This window comes from Agelaius phoeniceus, chromosome 4 (genome assembly GCF_051311805.1).
Source record: "Agelaius phoeniceus isolate bAgePho1 chromosome 4, bAgePho1.hap1, whole genome shotgun sequence".
In the NCBI taxonomy this organism is placed as follows: Eukaryota; Metazoa; Chordata; class Aves; order Passeriformes; family Icteridae; genus Agelaius; species Agelaius phoeniceus.
In genome coordinates, this window is record NC_135268.1 from 40,191,366 (window position 1) to 40,211,711 (window position 20,346).

Below are 20,346 nucleotides of genomic sequence, written 5' to 3' on the forward strand. Positions count from 1 at the left end.
AATAGTCATGGACACATGTTTCTTAATAGTACAGGCAGAAGATGGGCAATGAAGTAGGCAAGAAGAAAGACAATTACATAATTAGAAAGTTACCTTCCCTCTTCCTCAGTGCCCTTGTTGACTCCCCAAGTATTTTTTCACTACTTCCTGATTCCTCTCCCCCTTTTTTTTCCCTCTTTCAGAAAGAGAAAGACACCTGTGGAGGTGTCAATACTGTCAATGGGACTTATTCCTAGTTTTGGTCAAGGCTGCAGTTTCCTTATGCACACTGCATGAATATTAGCTCACCTACAATCTCCACTGAAATTCCTTCCCTCCAAGAGAACACTGGCACAATGGACTGAAAAGCCACCTACCAAATGATAGCATCAATTTTTGCTGTTTGCAAAAGAGGAAATCCCAGTCCTCCCAATGCTCCAAAATCCCACAAACACTTGCACATATCCAGCACCTTCATAACCCTTCATAGTGTGCCCTACACTTCCCTGTACATATCTAGGGTGTCACCCTAAAAGCATTTCTGTGGGACACCTCACGCTGCCTTATTGTTACTGCTGCCACTTAGTTCTAAGAAACTTCAAGATATAGTTATTAGCACATATATATATATGCCTCAGGGACAAAAGCAAATCACCTGGGACACAGAAAAGTCTCAATGTACTTTTTATAAAGTTTCCAAGCAGGGAGAGTGCCTTAGCAAATAAGGAAGCCTGCCCCAGGCTTCTCTCAGATGCAGAGCACAGTGGCAATATTGACAGAGCAGTAGGACCATCAAGAAGAACAGAAAGTTCAGTGCTGCTGATCCAGTGACTCCACTGTAAATCTCATCTTTGACTATGCTAGGAGTAGGACAATGAAGCCAAATCTCCTCTTTGTCCTTTACTGGTTTTACTGTTTATCTTACTATACTAAAATATACAAAAGTGTTTTATTTCTGTGGCAAAATTAAATAGATGCAAAAAGTGTAACATAAAGGATAATGCCTATATGCAAAATGATTTAAGGAAAAATTTAAATTAAACTCATTATATATATATATACAGGAAATCCTGTCCCCTTATAAACATTTCCTAACTACTAATTTAAATTCTTGATTCCTGAATTATAAAATTAATGTTTTCTTCTTTCAAAACTTTGGAATGTAATTAAAGAATCAGCTGAATATTATAGTTTCTATTAAATATTTCTTCAATTATATAAGGCATCCTAGTAACAGAAACTAATGAATTGGTAAAAATAGTAAAGTAAGCAAAAAGTTTACAGAACATATGCATGATCTGTCAAAAGTGCTAGCAGACTAATTTAAAAATTTTAACTCACACCTGGTGCCAATGACAATATCCTTATAATGCTGAATAATTTATTTGTCATGTCCAGATCATTTCCATCATAAAAATAGCTACTTTATTAAATAATGAATATATGCAGTTAAGAACATCATCATGAGGATAATTCTTAGTGATAGATATACTGGATAAAGACTCTTAAGGAACCCAAGTGCCTTCCTAGGAGGAAGGTAATATCCTTGCTTAAAGAATGGTATAAAAATGTTTAAATTACTAGAATTAAAATATTGAGTAAGGTATTTTTATATTGATTGTCATAGAGATTTTGAAATAGATTTACACAACACAACACTTCACAGAGACGGTGGGCAGGTTAAGAACAGTGTGACTTTTAGACAGATGTGGTAATAAAGTCAAAATCTCCAACAGAATGGTTTTTCTTCAGCACTCTCACAAATCTAATAAATTAAATTATTTTATTGTTTAATAAAAGAAAGTGGTATATGATCAATAAAGTGCTGGTTTCATCTTAATTATTGATCCTTACTCATTAATGTAGAGTTTTACAAGTTTCTATTAACTCTGCTTACAATCTTGCAATAAGTTTCACGTGCCTTAATATTCTGCTAATCTCATAGGTGGCATCAGTACCCTGAGAATATCCTCTGTTTAGACGTTATGGAAATGCCACATTCTGTTGTCTTTTCAGTAGATGGAATGAAATGACTTTCTTTATGCTAATGTTTTGCCTTCAGCAGATTTTTATCACTTGGTAAGCAAATACATCTTTATGCAATATGCAAATATTCATATGTGAACATTTTAATGCCACAGTGTATCCATCTACATGGTTTCAGAAAGGATATGAAATAAGGTTTAGTATTATTATGGCTGCTCCATTTACAGGTGTGAATGAATATGCAGGGGACTACACAGTGGAAATACAACATCTGGATTAGGAAGTCACAGACATAGAAGTAGCTACTTTTATAAATCTTGATTTTATAAAACAGTTTTGTTTAATCTTTCTGATACCTGCATAATCAGTGAGTTCTTCATAATTTCAGATTAACTTATTTGATCTCATTAAATAATCTTGCAACCCATTTCAAATCAAAACTGCATGCAGACTTCTCTGAGTTAGTCACCATCACTTCCATTAACTGCTGGAACAAAAAAAATGTAGTTCAGTAAAAGAAATTTTTCTGTTGTTTATTTAAGAAGAATGATGATGATTACTTAATCACTGTTGTAGAGAAAGGGAAAAGTAAAGTCTACATGTGTGAAATGTGTCTGACTGAACAAGAGAGCTGAAAGGAAACATCTGGAAGCTGAATATCTCATCTAAAGGAATATGGGAAGAAGAAACTATTTGGGAAGAAGGAACCAAATTTTAAAAATAGAAGAGTTTGAAGGCCCCAAAGAAAGAATGAAGGTAGGAAGATATGAGGAAAAGTAGAGATAACTACTGAAGAGCTAATTTACAGGATTTTGAAGAAGCATAGGAAAAAAAAAACAAATAGAGACATCCAGATCTGGAAAGATTGAGGGATGCTTCAGTGGAAGGTACTCAGACTAAGTGCTCCATTGTATGCTTTATCTGCAGGGCATCCCAAAGCTATTCATGCTGCATGCTGAACAGTTTTTGTTTTGACCCTTAGCCCCATCACAACTGCCCCTTTATCGCTCTCAAGGAAAACATCTTTTATACAGGACATTCACATGCTTGTTTCTTTTCCAGTCTTTGAGAAGAGCTGTCCTCCATCACCTACTTTGTCCTAAAATGGAATGTCAATCTCATTTATGTGGTTGTGGTTTATCAAGAGAGCCTTCAAGGAACTTTCAGAAGAGGAATGGGAAAACACGCAACCACTGAAGAAATGATGCTCATGGCAAGACTATCAAACTGTCTTACACTTTTTGCTGAACTCAGCCTCAAGGCAGCCAGTCAACAGCAGGCTTGAGGGCAAAGCTAAATTGCAGGTACAATCCTTCCTAAGATCAGGCACATCGTGTCATAGCAGATTCATATCACCATCCAGTGGTGTAATTGTATTACCAATGCATGTAGAATGGTCAGCAGTTGGTCTGTTCATTTCATAGCAGAAATTATTATTTTTAGTTATGAGACCTATGTCTCAGTTGAACATAAAGGGCTGCACATTAATTGGCTCACTTCCATTTGGTTGTCACCTAAGACATTAAAATAACTTTCACTGCTTTCCGCAGAAATATTGCACCGATCAGTGTTGTAATCATCAAAGGACACACAGAGCATCCTCTAGAGAGGTCTGTAATTGTTACAGGTATAAGGGGAGTGTAAGTTATCAGCAGCTATGAGTGACCAATTTATACAGGGCAGCATCAACCCTGTGGTTTTTGAAAGAACAGGATTTGTTCTGAAAATCTATTCAATTCTTGTCACATAAGTCTTATTCAGTGATAGATGGCTGTCAGGCAATTCAGTGAAAATGGATCTTGTAAAGGAGCTGTCATATGTGAGGCCATCTGCAGCTACATTGTTAGTAGCACCTTCCTTTCTAGATCTGAAACTCTTTTCACTTATTTTTGCTTATTAATGTGAATCTCAAAATCCTCTTTATCATCTTTTTAAAAATCTCTTTCTCTCCTGTTTAAAATCTATTACTCCATTGTTCTGTCTTCCATTTTTTTTCTGAATTTATTCTGTTTCTAAAACGATATGTCACAGCCTGGCCATCACAGCTTGTTTTGTCTGTCTTGAAGGTCTATTATACACTCCAAGTGTCTGCATGCCCTATAATCTTATTGTGCCATTTCACTTCCACATGCATCTCTCCTCTCCCAGCTTTTTGACATATGCTTAATTGTTATTTTCTATTCTGTAGGGACTCAAGGCAAATTTCACATTTAAGAGATCCTTGTTATCCAGGGAAAAAGACTTAGGTAGATAAAACCTCATATTCCAAATAAAAACATATTGCTCTGCAACAAGTTCTGTTGGTCAGGTCTTCATATTTGGCCTTTAAACTATTAAGATATAACTATTTATATGTTAAGTATATTAACCTGCCATAAACATGTACAAGACTGTCTCCAGGACAGTGTGAGATAAGTCTTCACCCTCAGTTACTAGCAGTGGTTTAGGACCTAATTTCAGGGATGACATATACTGAAGTAATGGAAACAAGTCAAATAAAAAGTCAAAACACACAGCCATCTTATCCTTTACTATATTTCAATTTATTTCAATCCAACATAATTTTAAAAAGTTAAGCTTTCATTTAAAAAAAATCAGAGAAAAATTATATTCTTATTTGGGAAGATTTCCAGACTTGAATTAATTGATTAATTATCCCCATTAAAAAAAAAAAATCTACATTCTTTCTCATCAGCTTTTCCATAAATATGCATTGAGCTTAGAAAAAAGACCTGCATAAGTACTGTTCCATTATAAAATGAAAACATTGTAGTTTGCATGAAAATGTTCTGTTATAGTTCAAATTAAACACTATTTTTCTCACTTTATAACTTCTGCTATTTTTGCATGATGAGTGCATGAAAGCAAATCTGTGTTGAATATAAATGAAACTCTTTTCATAATATGATATGTCAATAGGCTTAAGGTCACACTTATTTTCTCATCCTTTTCAATTCCAAGATTCTTAACGATTAGAAGTGTAAGTCATCTCCTTTAGTTATTTTGTTTCACTATTAGCTAATCCTCAACTCTAACACAAATTTAGCCCAGTGCACAAGCTGATCTGACACTATCCTTCTCATCACAGTTGAATTTGGCTCCACCTTTCTGCTGTACTTCGGAAGAGATAGAATAATAGCTACTGCAGCTTGTTTAGCATTTAAGATTTGTGAGTTAACATAATCCTGACTGCAGAATAAGCTGGATCATGAAAAACACATTGAGTACTTCATTGTTTCTTGGCTGCTTGGTGAGACCCCATACCCACAAATGCAAAAGGTGGTCTGTGAGACAGAAGACATCTACCTTATAAACAGACATAAGAAAAGGAGCAGTTAGATTTCCAGATTAAGATTTAACAGATCATTGAAATTCTGAGATGTATGTAAACCTCTTGTTTGGTTTTGGTTTTCATTTTAAAATTATTCTATGTTTGCTGAATGAATATATCTCAAATGAATGAGTATATATAACCTTAAGAAATTCATCATAAACTATTCAACTTTTTTCCCTGCACTTTACTCATTCACTGCTCTGCAATGTCACTGGAAATCTCATGATCAAAAATTATGGGTAATAATCTTTGAGCATAGTTGAATTACATTCAGAAAAGGACCAGAGGCTGGAAGGGGCAAAGGTAGTTGAGCACAAATAACAGAACTTTCTGGAGGCCCCAGGCTACCAAAGGGTCTGTGACTCCTGCAAAAAGTGGGAAAACCCCTGAAGATGCTCTGGTTTTAGGCATCTCTAATCAGTGGTTCTTGGGAATCCACTGAGAATCTGGTGTTTCAGACACAGACACTACACACGTGGGCAGTGTGCAGCCCATTGAAAATGCCAGCAGAAACCCTGTTCCAGCAGACATTACTTTTCTGGTCCTTTTGGATTGAATTTTGATCTTTTTACAAAAGCACAAAGAATCATATCAGGATTAAAGACCTGCCACATTCACTTTAGCGTGTCTTTATAGTTTATCACATTTCGTCCTGCCAAAGCTAGTGGAGGTGCCTAGGGCAGAGATCTCATCTTCTGCTCTGATATGTGATTTTCCTGGGCTTATATCTTCTCTCTTGTGTTGATTGCTCCCCCTGTCTGCTAAAACTCTTCTAGGTCTCTTAAAATGCTTTTCTTATTGGAGGGCTTTTCTGGTGTGCTAGATGGTTTCCATTAAAGGTTTATTGAGAGTGGGTTTCCATTAAAGGCTTATTGAGAGTGGACACCTTATTTACTAAGTCCCAAAAGTTTCCTTTCCATTGTAGACATTGTCAAGACTTTTAAAAACTCTTCATCACAACTGGTATTTTTATTATGCTGCTCAAAATATTTTATTGATGCTTCCACCTGCAGCTGTCTCCTTTTCACCTGAAACAGAAAACTTGCCTGCATTGCAGGCACATCTTATACACTGCCACAGAGAAAACATTTAAGGCATGTAATTAATTTTTCCCTGTTAGAGCTGGCTATCTTTTATTCCTACAGATCACTTTCCTATGACTAACATCACATCATTCTGAACAACTGAATAACATTCTGAACCAAGCTGGACAACTCCTGCTTTGCAGTGTGCAAAACAGGCAGGTGAGCTTCTGTTTTCTCCATATTTTTTTCCTCCAAGTAGGATATTGGTATTTAATCTGTAAGTTTCAAGAAAATTTGTTTCAAATTAACTGAGTTAGAGCTCGCTTGGTCTGCTACTCTTGTCAGACTATCTTTGTAAAAAACCTTTCAGAGATATCACTTAGTGGCATAATATCTTCTAGACACTTGCCTCTGGCTCTGTCTTTCCTATTTTCCTTTTTTTTTTAAGGCCTATGCACATCTTCATTAGTCTCTCTGATGGTTGAGCATGACTTAGTCTTATTAAAGCTTTCTTTGAACATCCTTAACAGTTTTTGGTGCTGTTGCTATTATATCTTATTCCTTTCTAAGCATTTCTTTTCAGTTTTGCAGTTCTGGTCACTTGATCCATGATTTCCAGTACTGACAATACATTGTTTTAATTGCAAAGGTCATAATATTTTTTTTCTTGCTGCACCACTTTGTTTTCTTTCTCCCCATATGCTTTTTTTCAATATCCGTTCCTTGGTTTTAACATTTGAGCATCTTCCTTTTGAAGTAGAAGCTACGTCTCCTATTTTGCACTTTTACAGTTAAGCTTATTCAAATTCATGTTTTCTGTCCTGCAGCCTGACTCACATTGGGAAATGTGAATTAAGTTGCATGAATAATGAAAAGATAAGTGTCTTTTCCTTAGTGCTTCTACCAATCCAGAAGACCCTTGACCATCTAATAAAGATGTCAGTTAGAGCACAAAACAGAGTCTTTAAATAATTTTCTGACCAGACATGGTTACTGTACTTTTGATGATGGATGGAGGAAGCTGCCACCCCACATATCATGGGTTGAGACTCTGAGGAGTGTTCCAGCTGGAGGTACTGGTTTCAAACCAAGTCTCATCTTCCTTCCTAAACAAAACCAGAAAAAAAAACAAACAAAAAACTCAGAAAACACTTGAATGCCTACCATATCTATTTCAAGATATTAATGTTTTCAAGATATTTGAAGATATCAATGTTTTTCAAGAAAAACATTGCAGTAAGTTGTCTAATATATTATGAAAATATAACAATATTACTGTGACTGCAGAATTTTACAAGAGCAGTAGAGAATGAAAAAAATAATGTAAAATTTTTTGGATCTTCTCTTCTTCAAATGAATGTTGCAAAATTACGGTTAGTTATCAGGAAATTACGGAATATGATAGTAAAAAAGAGTAAAATGAGAAGTTCAGAATAAATAAGATACACTCTTCTAAATTAAATTTTGCAATTTCTCTGTATTAGAGCTGGAGTTTTTGAATTTCTTACTTCCATTTGAAAACTAATAATTCTAATTTTATTATTATGTACATAGCGGTTACAGAATGCAATTTATGGAACCTTTCCCCAAATTAGAAAGTAAAAACTGAAAATCAAAACCAAACAAACTGTAAAACTTTAATTAAAAAACTCAGCAGGTTAGGTTTATTTCATTTACAAGCAATAATATGAAGAAGCTTCTCTTTTTTCCTTTCTTTTTCCTTTTTTTTTTTTTTTAATAGAAATACTAAATGAGTAAATGCTTGTCCCCGTAGAATAAATTTTATTAGGAACTGGTTAACAAACCTTTTCTTCATAAGGGCCTGGTGACAAATATGAACTTATTTGCTTTTGTCTTTCTGATTGCTTTGCAAAATGAAACTGATTAATTTGAATTTACAGGCAGTTAAAAACAAGAAATGAAATAAAATTTGCTGCAAAGCAGTAAACTATTCATAATATAAAATTTCATTTAAAGAGCTTGCAATCAGAATACATTGAATTATTAATTGAAAACAATGAATCCTTTGAATTTGGCTTCTGAGTGTGATTGCAAATTGTCAATGAGCACTCATGAATTTTATTAATGCATTTTGTTATTTAAAATCTTTGATGGACTACACATATGAAGATATGTATGCATTTAGATTATATGTGAGCTCTCTGCTGTATTAATTTACTCAAATATCCACAAAACAGATTTTTTTTTCACTTTAGTCATTTGCAAAAACCCTGCATAGTTAATATTGTTAAACATCATAATTTGATCTCCATCTTGAAAGATTCAGAGTCAAATTCAATAAATGAATAAACTTTAATAAACTTTGTCTCATCTTCAAGGAAATTACCTTCTCTAATTTGTAAGTTTGCTAATTTTTTTTAAAAATAGAGATAATATATCTACTATACTACAAGGCTAGCTTATGACAGTGACAGAATACCAGTATCAAAATAACATAACTATAGTTGGGGTCAAGATGTCATAGAAATATACTGCAGTCTTAACTCTTTCATAGGAAAATGATAATGCTAAGAGGTAGCTTTAATATGTAGGAAAAAATACATACACGAAAAAAACTTTAAAATTCCCCAAAGCCACAAGGGATGGGATTTCCTATTATGCTCACCATTAACATTTAGCTTTTTTTTGGAAATTAAAGGCTGGAAGAAAGTAAAAAGTGCCTTATTTATTTTTTCTCTGAAATTTTATTTTTAGGTTCTTTTTGCAAGAGTCATACAGATTTGCACTACTTATGTGGCAGCCATCAGCTTTTGTCTCAATTTTTCCAGTAATGTGAATACATAGCTTTCATGCACAATCAGATGATAATGGATCTGCTAGAAGACTACAGCTTTTTTTTGAAATTATTTTTTTCCTACAAACTTCATGAATTAAATTAATTGTATTCTTTTTTTTTTCCTGCTCGGTTTTTAATGCCATCACTAACATTTTTCCACAGTCATTCATCACATATGGTTAAACCATTGCTGTCTGCAACAGGCTATGCTTTCCCCCTCTTCTTACTTGGGGGCTTAAATTACCTATTAAATTTACCCCTCCTTTTACTTGGGGGCTTAAATTTACCTATTGTCATACCACCAATAAACAGGGAACTGGGAGCTTGCTCCACTACGTTAAGGATGGGCCAAATAACATGATTTCAGGCATCAAACACTCTTACTGAACATATCAAAGTTTTAATTCCTGTCATTATTCTCAGTTTTTTTCTGACAGTTAGAAATTTTAGGTGCCTTATTGCCCTTCCTCCTAGAAGAGGAGCAAACAAATTTTCTTTTGTTAAAATCTGTAACCTAAGCTTAGGAATTAGCTACTTATGTATTTACTGGCATGGTAGTGTCAGGATATTGTCTCATTAAGTGCCTATGTTGATAAGTAACTCGTCATGTGTGACATATTTCACATTTCTACAAAGAGCATTTCTTTAACCAGTTACACTCTACATTTGATTTTCTTCATAGGAGTTAGTACGAGGCAGTGTTTTGGATTTGTGCTGGAAATAGCATCGGCAGTTGAGGGATGTTTTTGTTATTTCTGATCAGTGTTTACACAGCATCAAGGACATTTCTGCCCCTCACTCCACCCCACCAGAAGCGAGTTGAGGGTGCACAGGAATTAGGAAGGGACACAGCCAGGCCAGCTGAGCCCACTGACTGAAGTGGCATCCCATACCACACAGCACCACACTCAGCATGCAAAATCAAGGGGAAGAAGATGGAAGGGGGAATGTCTGCAGGGATGGTGTTTGCCTTCCCTAATAACTGTTATTCTGGCTGAACTGGCTTTCCTGGAAATGACTGAACACCTTTCTGCTGATGAGAAGGGATGAATGAATTGCGTTTTGCTCTGCCTGTATGTGTGACTTTTGCTTTATCCCTATCTCATCCCACAAGTTTTCTCACATTTCTGATTCTCTCACCCATTGCACCAGAGGGGAGTGAGTGGCTGCCTGATACTCAGATGATGGCTGGGGTTATAACAGCAATTTTTCAGCATTGGTCAGTATTATGTCAATTTATCAGCACTATAGCTTTGGTTTTTAGCCCTTTTGTTTTGTGGGAGTATTGCATTTTTCATACAATTAACCTTTCTTTTCGTGTTCTGTGTAAGATTTCACAGTCACGGTTAATGCAAATGTGCACTTGCTGTTTAATCATATATACTGTTCTTCCAATATTTGCATGTCATCAAAAGAAAGATAAGGATAAAAAAGCTGTATTCATTTATGCCCTCAATAGACACAGTCAGGTGTCTTTGCTGCTTTGTCCATTTTGTATCTATTAATGTTTATATTTTTGTATAATACTGGAGCCAACTAAATAATATTTTAAGAATTCAAACCTTTTTTATTAGTGAAAAACTGAGTGCATTGTGAATCCCACTAAAAAAATACTATCTCTTTAGTCTATACAATTGCACTAGTTATTGTAAGGCAATAGGTCTCTCCAGAGACTGAAATAAAATGCCAATATAGACACCTCTGATATGTGGATTGAATAACCACTCTCTCCCTTCCCCATCCTAAGTATCAGGCTGAATTTAGGTGAGATATATCCTACACACATAGGATTTTGTGTGAGCTTTCATTATATCATACTGCTGCTATTGCAATTTACTTCTGCCTGGCTTCTGTAACAAATCTGTGGTCTCCTCACATTTTGTTCAGGGTGCTGCTGCTGTGATGGGTAAAGACAGCTATCTACCCTCCGTGGTCAAAATTGCTGAACTCCAAAGAAATAAGAGAATATAATTTCCCAGCATCGATTTATTATCAGCTTTAAATTTTTGCTGGTGCTGGTATGTTTACTAGAAATTTTTGTTTCTTGATTTTTTGTTGTTTGCTTTGTTGGTTGTTTTTCATGTGAGATTTTCAGGATATTTGAAAAGTACTGTGTTCTTCTCAGAGGATCTTAGAATTACCTACATTACACTGATTTTTACAACTGTCAGGAGTAATGATTTCTACATTCTCCCTTCATATACACTTCCATTCATCTGATTTTGCTTGATCTTCCTTACCACCACTCTACACACAATGATGTGGTGACACATTCTATAATTTAAATATTTACATTTCTATATGTTGTGTTCTCATGCCACAGAACTGTATTCCTTACTGGTGTACTTTACCAGGCATAAAATAAAACTTAAAAAGTGTTTGCAGAAAATATGTTAGGATGTTATTTTTCAGTGGAAATAGCAGTTTGAATATCTTTTTATCTAGAAATCTTTACTTAAAAGCAGAAAATAAAATTAAGAAATTAAACTACCCCAATTCTTCACAGAAGAATGCAAATGTATGGCTATTTAGCAGTTTTTAACCTTTTTGTTTGTTTGTTTGTTTTTCTTGCCAAGCCTTTCCCTGAGCCACAGATGCCATTTCCTATTCAGCTGTTGCTCTGTTTCTCACAGACACCCTGCAGATCATATGGGTAACATTCCAACCCAAATTGAGTCATTTGAGTACGAAATAGCTTCTCAAAATCTGTTACTGTTTCCTTTGCATTCTTTTCTTTATTCACTTTGTTCGCTCTTTTGTTGATTGGATTGGGTTTGGTTTTTTTCCCTTTTTAACATTAGTCTTAACACAGACTAATAAATATGTTCGATTTTAAAACTCTAGTCTTAAAAATGTTAGATCTAAAATCAAAATTAACATTCAGCCCAGCTGAGCAATTTCTAATTTTTATTGACTCAGGTATGATGCCACTGCAGATGTCCACTGCTTTCATTTTTTTGCTTAAATTGATTGCAAAAATAAAAACTTCCAATGAAGTAATATATCTTCCTATATTACTTCTGTGGCAATTCTTCCTTTTAGACAAACTGAATATTTCCACTTTAATTTTCATTGTAAATGAAAATCTTTGAATTTCTCCTCTTCACAGTATTTAGAATTTAGAATCAATAGTACCTTTCCATGTGGTCTGAAGAAAATTTATTGGAACCTTTTAGAACTCTCAATGCTTTTTTCAATCCATATAAATAATTCAGTGTGGTAGAAAGTAAATGACTGAAATAATGCAGGCCAAGGGCTTCCAATTATCTTTGGGCAGCCTTGAAAATTGGACTTGTGCATGCTACTTTGTCAATGAGCCTTTAAACCCAGAGATAGTTAACATAAATAAAACCACTTTAGTTCTTCATGATTTTGTTTGTTTTACAGTGGTAGACAAATTAAGAAAGCAATCTCCAGCAGTACAAAATGAGGCCAAATACGGTGGTTTTTTCATAGTGATTCACAAAAGCCTACACCATCCCCATCACACACATGCTTTTTCACACACCATTATTAGAAGTATTCCCACTGCAAAGACATATACTAATACTTTAAACAAACATAAACATATTTCTTATCTTATCAAAAAGATGATTTTTCTAGCCTTTCCTTTGATGATTGTGAGCCTGTCCGCTTTTGCTGTCAGCTAGAAATCCTAGAGGGCCTCTGAAAAAGAACATGACAGAACTTTGGGGACCTGAGCAATTTGAAGATTTGTTTCCCTTTATTTTTCTTGACTTTCTTGATTTTTAAAGCTTCTAAACTAGTGAAATTGTTCAAAGGGCTTACAGAAAATGTTGTGTCTCAGAAGACTCCTGCTGTGCTTTAATGCCTTAAATTTATCACCATGGTGTCTGCAATTAGTGAGCACCATCTAAATCTACCTAAGTCTTAAAAACTCTATGATAGATATTTTATATTTTTTAACAAAATTACCTCTGATCTGTTAAAATCATGTCATGCACTAGTATGACACATAATAGAAGTTATTTATATTCTACATTAAACTTTTAAACAGAGTATTTGAACCCAGGCACTTTTCCCTTGTATGGACATGCACCTCAAAAAGATGAATAAATCCTTGTGGGCATTTCAGTTTTCTGCTCTATCATGTAATATCCCTGGGGTTCCAGGGTTACCTATTTTTGCTTTCTGGCAGGGTTTTGTAAATTGGAGAATCTTTACTCTTGTCTGCTCATTTATTTACTGTCATAACAATCCCATTTTATATTGAAAATTAGTCTAGTCTGAAGCTTAAATATCATTTTATACTTTTTCTTGTTTCTGCATTCCAAGTGGAAACTAAGATTTATGAAGCCCTGGAGATACCACTTGGTTTCAGTCCTTCAAAGAGAAATGTTACATTAAAGATGATGTCGGTAACCCTACAGCGTATCAGGAATTTATTATGAAATATAAACTGCACAAGAAACAAGAGACAACAGTGAACACAGGCAAGAAACTGACATAGTGTATTTATTTTTGGTTTTAATGTGGAGTTATGAATATTTATTACATTTGTGGAAATCACTGTTTCTGAGCACAAGACAATTTTTAATGGTTGAGTTGCTTTTACTAAAATGTAACTCTCTAACTCATGCTAAGTTCTCAAAGCATTTTGTGTATATCACCATTCAGGAAGTTACTAAACACCTCCAGGGTATTCATCAGCTGTCCTGCAACAGAAAGATTTATCTTTTCTTTCTTTATATATATAATGCTTTTGTAAATTCCATTTAATAAATGAAGCACATTTTTTCATATCACTTTAAGCAAAAGCAGCAAAGATTTTCCATCAGTTGTTACTGTGTACTTGATCTTTCTCCAACAAAGACAGCTACTGAGTATTCTTTGATTAATATGAGAAATCCCTGATTGGAAGTTTTCTTCTTTGGTATCCATTAACTTACAGGGCCATGTAGTTGGACTCGCATCTCATCATCTGAGGCTCAAATCTGGACTTTCAGCACTGCATCTACAGATGCAATGCAACAGGCTAACAAATAGAAAATACCAAAGCAAATGAGAAAAAAAACCATCCAGCCAGGCTAGATCAAACAGGTAAGTGCATCTGAAAAACAACAGGCTAAAATTTGGAAAAGTAGACTACCAGGTATCAGCAGATCAGCCACACAGGGAACAACTGGACGCATCCTTGTAGCATTTTGGAAAGTGTTGGCATGGCACAATTAGAGCAGGAATGACCAGCTCAGAAATGTTGTCAGAGACAGTAAAATTGGATGACTGACAAGAATAGGCCAAACCATATCTTGGATAATCATGTGAAATAGTGATTCAGGCACATATGCAGAAATATAACTGTCAATGAGTTAAGAACTTGAATAATCTTAAAAAACCTCACAAAATAAACTCCCAAAAAAGCCCTACCACAACAATAAAAAACCTCCAAACAAACAAATCCTCAAGAGAAGAATGTTGAAAGCCAGCATGACAAGCATTAAAAGACAGAAGGAAATCAGACTTTGCTTTTAATAGTTTGTGAAAGAAAGAAAGAAAGAAAGAAAGAAAGAAAGAAAGAAAGAAAGAAAGAAAGAAAGAAAGAAAGAAAGAAAGAAAGAAAGAAAGAAAGAAAGAAAGAAAGAAAGAAAGAAAGAAAGAAAGAAAAAGAAAGAAAGAAAGAAAGAAAGAAAGAAAGGGAACTGTTACATGCTATGATGTTTAAAGCCTCATTACACAATGGCACCTGATTATACTAAACTATTGTAATCAGCATAACCCACGTCTGCACTGAAATAAAAAAAACTTCCTGGAATCTAGTTATTGCAACCAAGATCTATAAAATTTTGGACCTTGAGGCAGAGTCTCACAAAAATTATGGTGTGGGAACTGTTGATCATCACTAAGAAAAGGTTAATTCATATATTTGACAAAAAATTTCTTGCATTTCAGGTATATAACAAAACATGAATAATGCACCCTAGCATGATGTGTCCTAATAGTACCAATCTACCACAATTTTTAACTGTTCTGTTGCAATAAAACTATAGAAGGTGTGTTAGTACAACATCCTCTTTTACTAATAAAGGGTTTTCCTAGTGGCATTAGTTTATTTCCTTATTCTAAAATTAGAACTACACTGTTTTCAGGTTTAATCATAGTGATGTGAAGATGCTCTGAGAACAGAGAGTTAATTGCCATGGCAAGAAGAGACTCTTTGCCTGAGTGGAGTCCTCTGAAATTCACAGTCATCTTTTCCAGTTGATCACAGAAGAAGGTATTTATAAAAATGCAGTTATTCTCAGTGTGTCAAGGTTCAATTTCATAAATGACCTTAAAAGAGCAGACAAAGGATGAGTTATGTTACAGAGAGGATCTAAAGAGTGCCTTTGAGATTTTGGGGAGTTCTTGGTTTTTGGGATTTTTATTTAGTCTGGTCTCTGTCCTGGGGTCCTCTGAACCAGGACAATATTTTACAAAGATATCTTTTTAACCTTGAAAAAAACAGTGAGATGTTAAAGAATTTTAGCTGTTTTAAAATATCTCTAATTTGCAACTTTGCATACAATGATCAGCTGTATGAAATAAAATACCCTTACAGAGTATGGCCAACCAGCTTTTACTCCCAGTAAAAATCTACTGACTAACAGACACTGTGAAAGTCTTAGACACTCCACTGGAATGCAATTCTGAACAATTATTTATACTATTTCAGAAGGAATTCTGCATGTGAAGTGCCTATAGAGACAGATTAATACTAGAACGTGTAGCAAGTAATTCACTGCAATATTGAATTTCTCAAAATATAGTGCTATTTAGCCTCATGATCAAAAATACAAAAGGCAGAAGTGAAACAATGCAGCAAGATTGTCACACTTTCCACACACAGTACTGTATGTCTTTAGCACAGAAGTATTTTCCCACAAGAAAGAACCAGGACAGAACCTAGATCATGGTAATTCCATATTTTCAAATGCTGGAAGGCATCCCCTGAAAAACTTATGTGGCCCTAGGATTTTCCTCTTTCTGTCTCTTATGAGAGGCTGCCAGTACCTGAAGGGCACAACAAAATCTCCAGAACTGTTTGAAACAAAGATGCAGACTAGCAGTGGAAAATTTGAATGGTTTTGCCACCAGCTGCTAATGTTTTCCTCTCTGAGAACTTGCAGGGGTCAGAATTTCATCTTAAACTGTCCTGCTGCTTTTTCCAACATGCTCTTTGTTTCAGAATATTTTAAATATCTAATTTTGGTTTTGTTGCATGTTTACTGAGTTTCCTGCAATTTCACATCATGTTTAAATTCAGGCCTTACAGCAAGCACAGACATTTTGTTGGTTTATAGTATTCATATACCCATTCAGCTGTTTGGGATGATGCTATCCTGTACGACCTTTCTGCATCACATGACTCACCACTGTCCTAAGAGCAGTTACAGGAATTTTCACTTAGTGAAGAAGTGCAGACTGTATTTCTTTTATTTGACTAAGCTGTTTCCTATTACTTACTGTATTCTCCTGACAGTAATAAATTTCATAATGCTTGCTAGATTTCAAATCAACTATTACGCTATCTAGATGGAACAGTAAATCAATAATTGATGATAAACAAATCATATCTAATAGCTGAAATACAAGGGGGTTTTGCCTTAAGGTGTCACACTCAGCAATCACTGTAATATTTATTGAAAATATAGTATAATTCTATTAGATCAATAATAGGTTGATATGAATATATTAAGACATTTTCATAATCAAAGAGGACAGAGCTGAGAGGAGAAAATGTACTTTATTATGCACACACTTAATGATCCTTATTTATGAAAACCTGATTAATTAGATGCTTTATCATATACCTTGTTTTCTACATTTCTTTTGATGCTTTCAAAATCATATAAAACTGGGTTAAGCTTGGTGAAATAATTTTACAATCGGGTTTATCGCTTGTGTTCCAAAAGCTCTTGGTGGATAATAGTTTTGCTTAGGAGAAGTCTGTAGTGGTATAATTTCTTAGATTTTTTTATTTTGTACCCACAGAAAAGTGTAAGTGCTCAGTAAACCTTTTCATACGGTCAACATAACTAGAAAATTAAATACTAGCATAGAGACAATAAAAATTAAACCTCAATTCTGATTCTGTATTTCATTCTGCATCTATTCTCATTGGGTAAATCAGAGACTGGAAGTCTCAAGTATTGCATAATCAAGCACTCGACTGCTTATTAAAAGATGGTGCCCAAGTACAATCCAATTTTCATGAATCCAAATAATCAAGCAATATACTATTGGATTCTGTAGTTCATTGAGGTTTAGTAGTTTTAATGGGTATCTTTTATTTTCTTTTTTAGTTTTTCTCTTCCTTTTTAATTTCCTTTCAAAAAAGGCATAATAGAGTGAGCTATAACTCTTAGTGCTGATTTATTCTCAAATTTTGATAAAATAGATTTTGTAGCAAAAAAGATCAAATTAATTTATTAGAATTTAGCTCACATAATTATGAGGTATCTAAGGACGAATAGGTCATACTTTTCATGTCATTAAAGTATTTTCAAGGTTTTCAGGCTAATTAGATTAGTTAGCTGGAAAAAAAAAATGAAATGAGCATGGATATAAAGCCTCAAAAGCTTTCTTACATTGTCCAAATCCCTGTTCCACTGCTGATAAAGAAGGAAAAAGTGTGATGCTTATGGTTTGCTTCTGTGGTCTGTCAGAAATGCCACAGAAGTCATGAAAACATTTTGTTAGAAAAGTTTAGAAGATTTTTCTCTAAGACACTGATAAATAAATGTTAATAATATAATAGTAATAATAATAAAATAATAATTTTTGTAAGAAAATTCATCAGTTTAATATTTTTTGTTGATATGTCTCTTGGAAAGGTATAAAATGTCTGTCCTGGTATTCTTCAAGGATAAATATTTTCATTCTCCCCACATTGTTTTATTGACAGTAACTGTTAACATGTACTAGAGCCAGGGAGATTAAAACAGGAAAAGGCCCATGACATTAAGGAAAGAGCAGGAAAAGGTCCCATTTTGCATTAAATTTATTAAAATATATCTAAGTTCCTCAAATATAAAAGATATGCAGAGTATAGAAGTTTAATGACCAGTAATGACTTTTTGGGGTTTTTTTACATTCTTAGGGAGTTATATAAGTATCATGTAAAGTGATTTTTAAAATAATTTGCAGACTACGTTTTGCACAAGATGAAGAAATATATACCATTTCACAGAGCTCTTACTTGATTATTGCCTTGTTAATTCTATCAAAATATTAAGTAGTGAAAAAAAATTAAAAATCTGTGCATCATAATATACTAGATAAACTCTCAGAAGTCGCTTTTCTTTAAATAATCTCTAGATTTTACAGATGAAAGTCTGCGTCTCACCTGGCAAAGGAAGCTTGAAATGCTTAAACATGCATTTCTGTCCTACAAGCATCATGAAAAGAATCTGCTTTTGCAAGTTGTTTGCTTCATGACATAATGTACCAAATGGCTTGCTGAAAATTTGGACAAATTCCAGCTGAACAGCTACTATTCAAATTGATAGTGACAGTTCATCCTGAAAAAAAATGTTATTTTCAAATGATTGATATGAACTCAAAGGGGTGTGAAGAACTGTAGTGTTCATATTGCTCATGAGCTGTTGACAGTTTGGCACATCTCTAATGCTGATTAGACACAAGCCAGGATGCTGCAGTTTGCATTCACATTAAGCTTACAGGCCACATTAATTATTTGATTCATAGGAACACTCAGTATACTTAAATATGCCAGAGTTTCAAAATCAAATGACCTTTCTATCAAGTATCTCAATGTCTATGATAACAGTATTGAGTGATAAAAGGAGAGTAGGGGAATATTAACAAGTATTAATTGAACTGAGCAAGTGACCTTGGTAATATTCAGTGAACTGCTGATGCATTTAGACGTATAATACAATGGAAAAAAACTCTTGAAAATGGAATTCTGAAAAACTTGTGTACATTCTTCACATTTGACCTGTAAATCGAGGAGCTGGTACTTGAGGGTGCTTTTTTTAGTGTTTATTTTTGCATTTCATATTTCACCTGCGCAAATGTTAATGCTACTAGGATTTTTTTTTAAGAGCCCTTTGCCTGACAGCCTTTCTCTATACAGTGCTGATGCAGGCAACTAAAAGAAAGTGTTAATGTAACTTTTCCAGCAGGCCATTATTTCTCAATTGCTTCTGCAAAATTTCAGCATCAGCAAAGGCAGCTCCCACATCCACCCAGGAAATTGCTGGGATATCTGTGTCTGAAGGCCACTCTGATGTATTTCTGTAGAGTACCTCCTATTTATTAGCAGATCACTATCATTTCCCATTGACCATCTACAAACCCCAAAATGTGATGATCACTTTGAATTTGCAGCCTCTTTACAAGATATTTCACTCATAGCTGCATACCAGAGAGATTACAGATTCCTAGATGACAATATTTTTCTAATTCTCAGTCATATAGGAAAGAAAAAAGGGAGAAAATGAGATGTTTCTAGGCTGAAGAAGTTTCTCTGCCCCCTCTAAGCAACTGGCAGACAGAAACCATTGCCCAGAAGTCAGATGAAAGCACAAGACCCTGCCACCAAATATTGATAGAGTTCAGGAAGTGAATCACTATCTTGTTTACTTAGATGCCAGGTGCTGAAGGCAGCTATATTTCCATTTGTCAAACCTTCTAAAAAATCCCAGGCATACTTCTGTATCCAGAAAGACAATTAATGGACCCTAGGCTACAGACCAGTAAACTTGCACATTCTCTTTAGGAAAAAAATAGGTCTGGTATAGGAAAATGAAAGGGATAGTGACAGTGACCTTCTCCTCAACTTGATCGGAAGAGTCCAGAACCATAAACACGTTCTGAATGAAAACAGTACAAAATGTGCACTGTATTTTCATTATCAACTTCACTTTCACCAGTACAGGAAGATTTGGGATTTTCTTGGGATTTTCTTTATTACAGAGGAAGAAATGTGGACAGATCGCCTTGCCGTGAGACAACATACAAGCTGAAACTGACCCACAGATTCAGAAGAAGGGAAAAGCACTGCACAATAGGAATGCTCATTCACAAATGAAATTCACAAAGTAGCATAAAAATGATAGCAGCTGACCCAGGAGGAAGTTTAACTGACATTTCCAGTATTTTTTGCAACACTTAGCTCAAGCTCTCACTGACCTTGGCAGAATTATAGGGGTAATATGATCATAGAGTGCACTGTCACAAGGTATTGTTCACTGTACAGC